The following is a 6,755-nucleotide window of genomic DNA, read 5'->3' on the forward strand; positions in this document are numbered from 1 at the left end:
TGAGCAAAAATCTGATTCAGAGACTGAAAAGGACTGCAGATGCTGTTGGATTCTGACCTCGCTGCACTCGAAGTGGATTTTCCAGAGCTACAGAAGTCCAATTGGCGGGCTCTCAACGGCGTTGGAAAGTAGACATCCTGGGCTTTCCAGCAATGTATAATAGTCCATACTTTTCCCGAGATTTGATGGCCCAAACCGGCGTCGCAAATCAGCCTCAGAATTTCTAGCGTTTAACGCTGGAATTGGCATAAAACTTGGAGTTAAACGCCCAAACTGGCATGAAAGCTGGCGTTTAACTCCAGAAAAAGTCTCTACAAATGAAAGCTTCAATGCTCAGCCCAAGCACACACTAAGTGGACCCAGAAGTGGATTTTTATGTCATTTACTCATTTCTGTATACCCTAGGTTACTAGTTCACTATTAATAGGATCTTTTGACATTGTATCTGTACCTCATGACACTTTACACGTTTCTTTGTGTACTTCCTAAGGCATGAGTCTCTAAACCCCATGGTTGGGGGTGAGGAGCTCTGCTGTGTCTTGATGGATTAATGCAATTACTACTGTCTTTCATTCAATTATGCTTGCTTCCATTCTAAGATATTACTTGTTCTTAAACTGGATGAATGTGATGATCCGTGACACTCATCATCATTCTCAACTATGAACGTGTGCCTGACAACCACCTCCGTTCTACCTTAGATTAAGTAGATATCTCTTAGATTCTTTAATCAGAATCTTCGTGGTATAAGCTAGAACTGATGGCGGCATTCAAGAGAATCCGGAAGGTCTAAACCTTGTCTGTGGTATTCTGAGTAGGATTCAATGATTGAATGACTGTGACGAGCTTCAAACTCCTGAGGGCGGGGCGTTAGTGACAGACGTAAAAGAATCACTGGATTCTATTCCGGCCTGATTGAGAACCGACAGATGGATAGCCGTGCCGTGACAGGGTGCGTTGAACATTTCCACTGAGAGGATGGGAGGTAGCCACTGACAACGGTGACACCCTTGCATACAGCTTGCCATGGAAGGAGCCTTGCGTGCTTGAAGAAGAAGACAGTAGGAAAGCAGTGATTCAGAAGATGGAGCATCTCCAAAACCTCAACCTGTTCCCCATTACTGCAGAACAAGTACTTATTTTATGTTCTTTTACTTTTCACAATCAACCTTGATAATTATCGATATCCTGACTAAGATTTACAAGATAACCATAGTTTGCTTCAAGCCGACAATCTCCGTGGGATCGACCCTTACTCACGTAAGGTATTACTTTGACGACCCAGTGCACTTGCTGGTTAGTTGTGCGGGATTGCAAAGTGTGATTGCAATTTCGTGCACCAGTATTGAAAAGATGTCAAAAAACCAATTTAGTCTTGAACTGGGAAAAATGTCATTTCATGGTAACAGATGGAATAGTTCTTGGCCAAAAAGTTTCTAATCAAAGCATTGAGGTAGACAGAGCTAAGGTGGAGCTAATTGAAAAATTACTTCCACCAAGTGATGTCAAGGCAATTAGGAGCTTTTTGGGACATGCTGCCTTCTATAGAAGGTTTATTAAAGATTTTTCAAAGATAGCCAAGCCCTTAAGCAATCTCCTGAGGTCTGATACACCATTTATTTTTTATGAGAAATGCATGCTAGCATTTGAAAACTTGAAAAAGAGGCTATCCTCAGCTCTTATCATCACCCCACCTGATTGGAATTTACCATTCGAACTGATGTGTGATGCATCTGATTTCGCAGTTGGGGCAGTGTTAGGGCAGAGAAAAGAAAATTTGGTGCATGTCATATACTATGCAACAAGGTCCTTAATGATACTCAAAGGAATTATACCACTACCAAAAAGGAGTTGCTGGCAATAGTTTTTGAATTTGACAAATTTAGATCATATCTTATTGGCTCTAAAGTTATTGTTTTCACTGATCACACAGCACTCAAATATCTATTTGCCAAACAAGAGTCAAAACCAAGACTAATCAGATGGATTTTATTGTTGCAGGAGTTCAACATTGAAATTAGAGACAAAAAGGGTGTGGAGAACAAAGTGACAGACCATCTATCTAGAATCCCTTGTGAGAAGGATGATGCCCATGATACAAGTGTAAATGAATTCTTCTCAGATGAGCAGCTAATGATGATTCATAAAGCACCTTGGTTTGCAGATATTGCCAATTTTAAAGCAGCCGGTGACTTACCCCTTGGAATCAACAAATATTAAAGAAGAAAACTCATCAATGATGCCAAGTATTTCATTTGGGATGAACCCTATCTCTTTAAGAAATGCTCAGATGGAATCCTTAGGAGGTGCATCTCAGAAGAAGAAGGACGAAGGGTCCTGTGGAGTTGCCATAGTGCTAGTTATGGAGGTCACTTTGAAGGAGAAAGAACTGCCGCAAAGGTGCTGCAGTTTGGGTTTTTCTGGCCCACTATCTTCAAAGATGCTAAGGAATTGGTGAGAAGCTGCAACGAATGCCAAAGGGCTGGCAACCTGCCCAAGAGAAATGAGATGCCACAGCAATACATTCTAGAACTTGAACTGTTTGATGTATGGAGAATCGATTTCATGGGACCATTCCCACCCTCATATTCAAACAAGTTTATCTTGGTGGCAGTAGACTATGTATCTAAGTGGGTGGAGGCAGTGGCGACCCCAACTAAAGACAACAAGGTAGTCATAAACTTTCTTCGAAGGAATATCTTCACCAGGTTTGGAGTCCCACGAGCCCTCATCAGTGACGGAGGGAGCCATTTCTGCAATAGACCATTGGAAGCCGTACTCCTACGATATGGGGTGAAGCATAAGGTTGCCACACCTTATCATCCCCAAACAAGTGGGCAAACAGAGATATCTAACCGAGAGTTGAAAAGGATTCTGGAAAAGACTGTGGGAATATCAAGAAAGGATTGGGCGAAGAAGCTAGATGATGCTCTTTGGGCATACAGAACAGCCTTCAAACACCAATTGGGATGTCCCCATATCAACTGGTGTATGGTAAGGCTTGTCATTTGCCATTAGAGCTAGAGCACAAGGCCTCCTGGGCCCTTAAAACACTGAACCTAGACAGCACTACTGCTGGTGAAAAAAGGGTCCTGCAGCTTCAAGAATTGGAAGAATTTAGATCTCAAGCCGATGAAAATACCAAGATCTATAAAGAAAAAGTAAAAAGGAGACATGATCTCAACTTGGTACCCAGAAGTTTCGAAGAAGGGCAACATGTGCTTCTCTACAACTCTAGACTGAAACTATTTCCTGGGAAACTCAAATCAAGATGGTCGGGACCCTTTCCAGTCACAAAAGTCTCACCTTATGGACACATAGAAATAATGGAAGAAGGCTCAAAGAGAAGATTCACTATGAATGGAAAAAGACTCAAACACTACTTGGGCAGCATGGGGGAGACCCCCAAACAGAAGTATAACCTCAAGTTGACGTTGAATCTAAAGGATCTACAGCTGGATAGATACCTTTGGCAGCCAATCCTCTTGATAATACGGTCGTAGCATCCAAATGTGCAAATGTCGTAGCAGGGGCAGGGTCGGTCAAATCATCTGTGGGTACATAAACTGCTTGAATAGAAGTTGTAGACCTTTCTTTGGTAGAAGTAACGCTAAAAAAGCGCTTTGTTGGGAGGCAACCCAACCTGAAGTAATTCTCTTTTCATAAGTCTTTCAATAAAAATTTCAAGTTGGATTCTCTATAGTGTGAGGAGCTAAGTTTGGTGTTACACACCAAAAATAATTCAAGGGTGAATATAGGGCTCTAAGTTTGGTGTTCTACCAAAACTCCAGCTGAAGAGTGCATTGCAACCCTTAGTGATGAAGCATTCCTCTAGCAATTAGAGAACTTACTTGATAGAGGCTTAACCTCTAAAACATAGATTATCTTTTTAAGCTCATAGTTGTTTCTTAATAAAAAGCACACAAGGTTCTTACATGCATCCAATTTGTCAAGTAAGCAAAGAACTAAGTTTGGTGTTCACACACCAAGTTAAGCCTGAAGCTCACAAGCACACAAGCATGCTAACCCTTTTTCCAAGTGCTTGGGGAACAAGCAACTTTCAATAGTGTTGCATGAATTCAATCAATCTCAGGGAATGAGCATACCCCCATCATCCAAGGAAATAGACAGGGATGCAAATGTTAGGACGAGAATACCAAGGAAGATATCATGAGGTTGTTTCAAACCATCTCGAAATGCAGAACTCTAAGTGAAAAATGATTGAATAGAACCTGCATCTTTTACTTGTTCCTCTTTATTCACATCCAAGTGTGCTGGCTTAATGTCTCGAGTATTCACTTTCACCTTTTTTATTTGTATGCTTGTCCTTTAAGTTAATCAAAAAGAAAATGTTATGAAAAGAACAAGAGTGGAGTCATTTTGTGAAGTGCATTCTGAATGTTTGTGATAGGATGATTAGTAAGCTAAGTTGGTCCACCAAACAAGGAAGGAAAGCAACTATCTATCCTAAGTCCTATGTTTGAGACACATCCTTTGAGACTAACTAAACAATAAGATCCCAATAAGAAAAGAGAAATAGCAATAAAAGTGAAAAAAAAAGAAACACAATAAGAAACAATGCTAGGCACCAAGGGTTTCAAAATTGAGGCATGTGTCTGTGGTGTTTATGTGCATGGGATATACTTGGATGAATAAGCTCTTAGGGGTGCCTTATCACTTGGTAACTTGGATTAACTAATCCGGGATTATCAGCTGAAAGTCCACTATCAAGAGTAACCTTTGCTACGGAACACTTAGTAACCCAAAGAGGTGCTGGACACAAAGGTCTTAAGAAAGGAAAAATAACAAACCATGTGCCTGTGGTGTGTATGTATGAGGGAAAGAGACTTAAGGGAGTAAGTCCTTAGGGGTGTCTTAACACCTAGCACCTTGAACCAACTGGTTTGGGAGTGTTGGCTGAAAGCTTATCATAACGAGTCGCCCTCTTACAGAGCACTTAGCAAAAATGAAAATAAACCTTGAAAAAGAAGGAAGGATCAATAAGAAAGAAGTCTCAAAGGATGCAATCAAGAAAGTGACCAAGGAATTGATAAAGGCTTGAAACCTAAAAGGGAGGAACCTAAGTTGCTATGCATGAAACCCCATAAACCAGGAATTTTACTTCTATTTTATCTTCTTGTTCTTTCATTTCATTCTTCTTATGCTTCAGTACTTGCTTAGGGACAAGCAAGCTTTAAGTTTGGTGTTGTGATGCCAGGACATCTAGGCCAGTTTTACTGACCTTTTCTTTACTGTTTTAGGATAGTTTCATGCATTTTCTTAGTGAATAAGGCAAGTTTTGGATGAAATTACACTTACACCTTGATTCAAGCAACTATTGTGAATTTTGCATGATTTCATTAGAATTTTGCTAGAATTGCATGATAAATTGATAATGCATAATCTCATGACTTTGGCTAGAGCTTTGATGCACTTTAATTGCTTGATTTCAGGACAAGGGAAGCAAGGAAGAACCACGTTAGTATTCACGTTAACCTAGTTAACGTGAACACTAACGTGGAATGATAAAAAGCTTGCAACGTTAATGAGAAAAGTAACCACCAATAACGCCTGCGAAGCCATCCATAGCTCACGTTATTTGCCACGTTAACTAAGTTAATGTGGTAGTTAACGTAGAAGCAAAAGAGAACTCCAACGTTAAGAGAAAATGTGAACACCAATAACGTTTTTCTCCAACGTTAGTGGTAAAAGTGAACACCACTAACGTTGGAAAACTTGGCAATGATCCACGTTAAGAGTCACGTTAACTTAGTTAACGTGAACTCTAACGTGGAAGAGAAGACCAAATGCCAACGTTAGTGACACTCACTTTTGTCACTAACGTTGGACCAACTAGCATTGCCTACGTTAACTTTAACGTTAAGACCATTAACGTGAAATTTAACGTGGAGTTGAGATCAAGGAGCCAACGTTAGTGACACTCACTTTTGTCACTAATGTTGGAAGATGGCATCACTACTACGTTAAGAGCCACGTTAACTTAGTTAACGTGAGTTCTAACGTATAGAATTTGGGCATTTGGAGCGTTAGTCGCAAAGGTGAGTGTCACTAACGCTCTCGAAGGTGAGACACATCCACGTTAAGAGTCACATTAGCTACACTAACGTGAACTCTAACGTAGGAACAAAAGGCACCAAGCAACCTTAATGGGAAAAGTGATTCCCAATAATGCTCGCGAAGGGGTATAAGCCAACGTTATTGGGAAAAGTGAGTCCCAATAACGTTGGCCAAAAATTAAGAAGGCAACGTTAGTGGTCACGTTAAGACCACTAACGTTGGAGTTAATGTGGGTACATGAGGGTGGAACGTTAGTGGAAAAAGTGAATGCCACTAACGTTCTCGAACCCACAATGGCACTCAACATTAATCTCACTAAATGCCCAAGCCTAATTCAGATTTCTCTGCAAGCTGGGCCCACTAAAGATGAGAACTGCTTCAACTCAAGATCCAGAGCCCACATCCAAGACTTGAAGAACTCACTAAAAGATCAAGAGGAGTAGTATATATAGGAGTAGTTTTGAAATATAGAAAAGCAGGGCACTTTTGGGAACTACTCTCTGTATATTTACTTTTCTGCACTTTTAGCATGGATTCTTCTTTTCTGCCATTTTTCATTTCTAGAGTTATGAACAACTAAACCCCTTTCATTGGGTTAGGGAGCTCTATTGTAGTTTGATGGATCAATTATAGTTTTCATTCTTCTTCTTCTTTCTTTTCTCTTGATCTTACTAGAA

This window comes from Arachis hypogaea, chromosome 9 (assembly GCF_003086295.3).
Source record: "Arachis hypogaea cultivar Tifrunner chromosome 9, arahy.Tifrunner.gnm2.J5K5, whole genome shotgun sequence".
Taxonomy (NCBI): domain Eukaryota; kingdom Viridiplantae; phylum Streptophyta; class Magnoliopsida; order Fabales; family Fabaceae; genus Arachis; species Arachis hypogaea.